The following is a 6,754-nucleotide window of genomic DNA, read 5'->3' as shown; positions in this document are numbered from 1 at the left end:
GATTAGTTCCATCATCTGCTGTCAGATGTGTAGTAGGTGCTGTCTACATGAGCACCTAACAAAAAAAGCACTCGCTGAAAAAAAAAGTCTTAAATTGAAAGGTTTTATTATGTCCTGATTTGCCCAGTTCTTTGCTATGCCTGTAGCTTGAACACTAAAAGCTAACAAATAGCAAATACTTTTTTTTTTTGCTGTAGAAATGCACAGACTTTAACAAACACAGGCCTGTTTTCACAGTTAGCACATCCATGGGAAAGGTGCTGTCTTTCCAGCGTTGCCATACAGACCCTGTGCCAAGCGCCCGTAAACCCGAGAGCTCCTCACTCGCTGCGGGGTTGCTGCCTTGGGCTCGGGCTGTGGGCATCGCCGCCACGCTCTGCACCGAGAAATTAAATGCTTTTTAACTTTTGAGTAATATCACAGCTACTGCTGCCAGGCACTCAAAGCAAACTCGTGTGCCACCTTCTGTTCCTGAAAGGATATAACTTCCATGGAAATATTCCATGGAAGAGTATTTTCCCATTTTTCTTTGGGCAGGTCTGGTAGGTAGGGATCAGTGGGAGGAATTTTTGCAGTTAGGGGCTGGTTTCTGGCTCCCACATGCCCTGTGCCAGAGCCTGGGGTGCAGCCACAGCACATAAATATGGTAAGCAGAAAAAGCATTTGCATTTCAGGGCTAATTTACAAACAGAAGGAGACAGATAAATGATGGGTGCCAGGGCCGTGGCTTCCAGCACGTGTGCTGAGAGGCATTTCCCCCAGGTACATTTGATGGCGATAGGAATTTCCTTCTGGAGAAAGCCCAGGCTGGTTTTGCATTACAGCAATGCAAAATGACAGCTGCACATGGCCGTATGGCTAAAAACTCGGTTGCCTTTAGCCATATTGATGAATCACAATGTTTGCTTCGTGATGGACTTGCTTAACCAGGCAGGAATAACCTCGGGTACCCAGGAAAGCTGCGTTACCTTTGCCGATGGGATGCGAGCCGCAGCCCAGAAAGCTGCTCGGCACGGCTCGCGTGCCCTCCCGGGAAGGCAGTGGGGAAAATGGATACAGGCACAGGAAGGCAAAACCCAAAGTGGCATTTTCTCTGTCCCATACTTGTGACTGAAGGGATAATTGAGAAAAATAATCAAGAACAATGACTGCTCGACAATGGCGGCAAATTGGGTTGATACTCTCAGTGCTCCTCAATTACTCTGTACAAATGCTAATTGGAATAGTTCCTTTCTGTGGAGCAGTCAGCACAAATCTCAAACCCCTAGTTTTTCTTTTTCTGCAAGCCATCTGTCATGCTAATGTATCTTATTGCTGAGAGTTGGTGCTTTTTTTTTTTTTTTTTTTCCTTTAGCACCATTACAAAGAGAGTGTGCTATGTTTCTCTCAAACCCAGCCTTGGTATCCTCCGTGGATGATGGTTTCTGTACAGAAAACAGCAGCTTTCCCCATCGCCTGAGATCTGTGTGCTGCCAAGCACTGCATGGGGGTTATTAATATTAAGGGAACCACGTGCCCTCCTGCAGCAGGGGCCTGCATACCTCAAAACTGCTCTGAAGAGGAGCTGCAAATAATACCCTCAGCTGATGCTTCTCTTTCCTGGGGACTGATTTGTCCCGATACCTGTGACTGCATCTCAAGGTGCATTTAATGATTCATTCCCTTTAATAATGCAAGCAGACATTAAGGAGGTCTTCAGCTTCCTGAGATAGGCTCTCTTAATAATAAAAAACATTTTCATTTGTCTTCTTTACAAAATAATAACAGGAAAACTCGGGGGGATTCTTGGTCTCGGCACATCCTTAGTTTATAAGGAATTTTTTGAGCTCTCTCCTCCTGCCACGCTCTGTTCCTCAGCGAGCCGATGTGGGAGGATGCACTCGCCCAGCTCTTGTACATGATGGACATTTTCTGTCCCGTCCCCCCTCCTCCAGCCTTTGTCAAATAACTTGGTCAGGTTGTTTCCCTTCACTCCCCTGTCCCAGGCTGTCCACGTTTAAGCAGGAGCAGCCCATCTTCAGCTGCCCAGTGTTCAGCCTGGCTGATGCAAGGCAGCTTTTATTAGGGCAGCATTTACTAAGGGGTCAATTCTGTCCACACTGAAGCATTCAATTCTTATCAGCAAAAATCCATGTGTTATGTGTAGCTGTATCCCCGAGGTAGTTGCAGAGGCCACGCAAATCAAAGTTCAGCTGCCAGAAATCACACCAGAGAGGTGTTTATCGACACATCTCTTTTGCCAGAATAAAAACTGCTCCATTACTATATGATAAAGTTCCTGTCCTGGAGCTATGGACCCCAAGAAGGGCAGGATATTCCCCGTGGCAGGCTCTTTCTCCTTTGGGACATTTGCTCCTATTCTGCTTTCCCACACCCAAAAGTGTAAACACTGAGTATCCCCAATGTCTAAGCAAAGGCAAGAGTGAGATACCTTTTTCCTGAATGTCATAAAAGCAGCATTTCTACAGCGCAGAAAGTGCGGGTACACTGAAGTTTTCAGTAATCGCATGTGACAGCATCTGGCAACTGGAGCCTGACACCTGCAGTCAGCATGTCATCCTGGGTTTCCTGCCAGACCCGGTACTCACAGTGGCAAATATAGAACAAAATCAATTATTCAGCTCCAAGATGCCCTCCGTGGTGTGTGGGGCTGGACAGGGGGGGAAGACGTGCTGGAATTAGTGAGACCACCCACGCAGTGCGTTCTCAGGCTTGCGGGAAAGCTTTTACATGGTTATTTGCTGCTATGTTTTTGCCTCTGTTTTCCAGAAAGTTCCTGATTCCTCTTTTCTGCCACCGCCAGCACAGGACTGGGTGCTGCCCCCATTCCCTCTGCCTTCTCCATGCTGGTTTAAGTGGCTCCTTTGCTTCTGTACTTTCTGTTTCCTTTTTCTGAGCCCACACTCTTGTTTGGCTTTGTCTGCTCAAACATGGTGCTACTCAAGCTGCACTTTAGAGGTCCTTCATTTGGCCGTAAAGCTCTTTCGTATTGTATTCCCATTCACAGCATCTTCCCTGTCTGCTAAGAATTCATAAAACTTTCAGCTTTTTTTTTTTTAACAGTTCCTTCCTAAGAAAATGTGGTTTGTGTGGCCAGTCCACAATACTGGCTCTGTGCATGTTTGTGTATCCGTAACTTTGCATGACTATTAACCTGTCAGTCTCTCTCCATACCTTTGAACCTTTGAGCTGTTTCGGTTTGATGTAGGATACAAACTGGAACAACATCAGAATGCTACAAAGTCACTGCAAATAGCTGGATGAAAGAAGATGAGGATGCTAATGCCCCTTCCTGGATTGCTGTGGGAATGCATCTCCACCAGGCATCAGAGAATCCACCCACATGGCCATCAGAAACCAGGCTCTGGTTGTTTCACTGCTTGTGAAAGTATGTTTCCCTAACAAACCTTTTCACATCCCTCTAGCAGCCCCAGTTTTCTGCTGATTCAGCAACGTGGCTGGTTTATATCAGAGCGAGAGCATCCGCGAAAGATTGCACCGTGCCTGTGACAGCACAGGACCAAAGCGGATGCGCTGCACGGAGATGGTGATGGTGATGGTGATGGTGTTACTTCCTCTTCGTCACTGCTTGGTCCCAGAGCAACACTTTTTGTCACCGGCCGAGTGACTTTACACTTCTTTGCCTGTATTAATTGCTCCAGCCGCACACTTGTGTGCCACTGGGGCGGCACGTTTCCCTGGTGTCGAATGGGTTATCTTAATTCCTTTCTGCTCTTAAACAGTATTACACACATATATTTTTTAGCTAAGCTTACCTCAGTCTTTGGGGTTTTTTAAAAAATATTTTTGCTCTGGCAAAATCCCGATAGTCTATGGGATTTACATCCGAGGGAGGACTCTGAGCTCTGTTTTTACTGTTTAAAAAAAATACTTTCTGCAGGAGAAGCATAATTTCTAGAGGACACCACCACCGCTGCCTCTCCAGAAGGAGTTTCAGCTGCTTTTTCAACACCCTGTGCTCCCAGAAATTAACAGTGGGGCTCAGTGTCACTGAGGAGGATTTACAGGATCACTGGAGGTGGTAAAAGCAATTTCTGGGATCCACTCCCCACCTTCTCGCCCTGCTGTTCCGCCGTAGGAGCAGGAGAGGGAGCTGCGAAACAAGCGGCAGAGACTGAGATGCTGCTACGGGGACCGGCCCCCCCGAGCCCCCCCAAAGCCCTTTTCTCCTAAGGGGTGTGTGTGTGGGAAGGTTAAAAAGTCTCTCTAACACAGCGTTTCAGCAACTCAATGATGAGCTCAGGGTGGAAACTGCTCCATGCGTTTATTCTGCAAAATTTTTAACTCAAAAAAACCCCAGATGAAAATGTTCATAAACCCACATTTTACATCTTCTGGTTTTCAGCTTTTCTGTCTCTGGAATGAATGATGAACTTTGTGTCTTTCATGAAGAAAGAATAGGTGGGGATTCTCTTGTGGCTGTTATTTAATTATCCATCCCTGCCTGGGCCAAACGCAAGCGCTGGAGCTGGCAAAAGCATTACTCACAGCCGTGCCAGGCAGAAGGGCCCGTCAGGCTCTTGTCACCCCTCTCACCCCAGCGGTGACAGCACCTCTCACTTAGGCACTTGGCATCCAGGTACCCTAGTGCAATTTGCAAGGGAAAACCAAATATCATGGATTTTCAGCGCTGAAAAACAGCATACTCTTAAATATTTCAATCGGCGGGGCTTCCCTCAGCCTTGTGAGTGAAGGTCCCTCAAGTCCTTCCCGATGAGCAGCCAGTACAGATCTGATGCTGGCTGTCAGGAGTGCGACCCGCCGGCGAGGCGGTCGAGGGCTGGGGGAGCTCTCTGCATCCATTTGGATCATGAATATCTGATGCGATGAGCGCTGCAGCTGGGATGCCGCAGAAGCTGCTGCTCTTCCCGTGCCTGCTGCTGAACATCTCGCTGCGTGCCCAGGACACGGTGAGCAGCCCAAGAGCCTTAACACCGGCACCGAAGCAGGGCTGAAGCCAAGACAAGGAGCTTCTCTTTAACAGTTGTAACTTTTGGTTGGATTTTGTCCTATTCCAGCTTCTTCTGGCCCAGCGCTGTCTTCACCTGCTGGACTGAAGGGTCCTCTTGTGTCCAATGTCTTCTGTGCTGTGACCCGTGTTCTCCCCAGCTTCTTTCTGATGTTTTAAATAGCTGGTGCCTTGTCCCAATTTCATTGTAAACCGTGAAAAAAGTTAACTCCATCACTGAGGGACTATGAAATAGGGACCATACTTCCTAAAAGTTTCTCAATCCCCTCTACTTCACTGGAATTAGGCTCGCACCCTTCCCATGGGATACCTCACTGATGGAAAGCCATCGCCCCCGGGGTGGGATGTGCGGATGCCTTCAAGAGCTACCGGTGGGCAGAGAGCCGTGCCTGCTCCTTCAAACTCCTGGGGATGAATTTGGAGATGCAGAATGAAATTGCTTTAAATGAAATAGACTGGAAGAGGTGGTGATGGAGAAAACCTCCTCAGGGAGAAGCCTGTAATATCGCAGGTTAGAGACCAGCCAGAAGGTCATAAAGGACAGCTGTAGGGTTGGCCAGTGGGAACACATGTTGGATTAGTGGCCTCACCTTTGAGCATCCCAGTCTGAAGGTCTCCCAGTCTGATTAGGACAGTGAAAGACAAAGGTACACATCATTTATGTGCCAATCTTTTAATTGATTTACCTAAACAAGCCCTGACCATTCCAAGTTTTAATTGTTACTCTGAGCTAAATGAAACCTAATTTATTTTCAAGCATCTTTCCTGACATCTTAAAAAACGCAACCAAACAAAACCCAAAGACCCTCAAGCAAATGGGACAGGTTGACAGATCTGTTTTCACTGTACTTTAAATTGCATTTTAATCCTCCCAACCTCCTGCTTCCTGTACAGCTCCAGCATGGAGCAGGAGAGACGGCCGTCCCTTGCTGGCTGGAAAAGGGTGTTGTGCATGGAAAGGACAATTCTATCCCCGACGACATCAAAGAGAAATAACCAAACAAAACAAACCCCAGTATACAAAAGCCCAATGGCATCACCTGGAACAAGAACAGACTTGGTCAAAGAGAGGAAATTGTTTCTTCCCCTCCATTAATGACCCACTGACACCTGCAGAGGAGGTGCTGGCCAGAGCCCAGCCTTGGTGCTGGGTTTGGTGCTGTGAAACCCTCCTCGCACACCCCTCTTCTCGAGCTTCAGGGCATCACCTTTCCACCTTCCTTCTCAAACAAAGGCCAGCTGGACCTAACCCTATTTTTTTTTTTTTTTTGGCTTTTATTACAAATGAAGCACCAGAAAAAGAGGAAAATGTGGTAGAAAGCCCCATTCTTTCTAGCTCATTTTTTCCTTCTGTCTCTGTTTCAGGCTCCTCATTTTTCTGGTGGTGCAGGTCCCCAAGACAGCCCTGACATCCCTTTTACGGCAGTTTCTATAAGCAGCTCCAATTTCTGTTGCAGTGGTAAGACACAGCCCCGCACTGGGGAGGGAGCATCCTGCCAAGAGGAGCTCAGTGTTAATCACAATGCAGCGCAAACGAAACATTAAACCTCCAGAAAAAAACATTATTAATTATCTGTATGCATACTAAGGGCAACACGTTTCATCCAAACTTCCCAAAGTACCAACATGTCAATCAATAATACAATTTCTGTTTTATAAATAGGGAAACTGAGACAGCCAAACCACAGTTTACTGCAGAGGTGTGTTTTCCCACAGGCTGCAGCCCCACGCACGCCGTGGGTCACTGCACGGGATGGTACCTGT

This window comes from Harpia harpyja, chromosome 14, assembly GCF_026419915.1.
Source record: "Harpia harpyja isolate bHarHar1 chromosome 14, bHarHar1 primary haplotype, whole genome shotgun sequence".
In the NCBI taxonomy this organism is placed as follows: Eukaryota; Metazoa; Chordata; class Aves; order Accipitriformes; family Accipitridae; genus Harpia; species Harpia harpyja.
Note: the sequence above shows the minus strand (reverse complement) of the source record.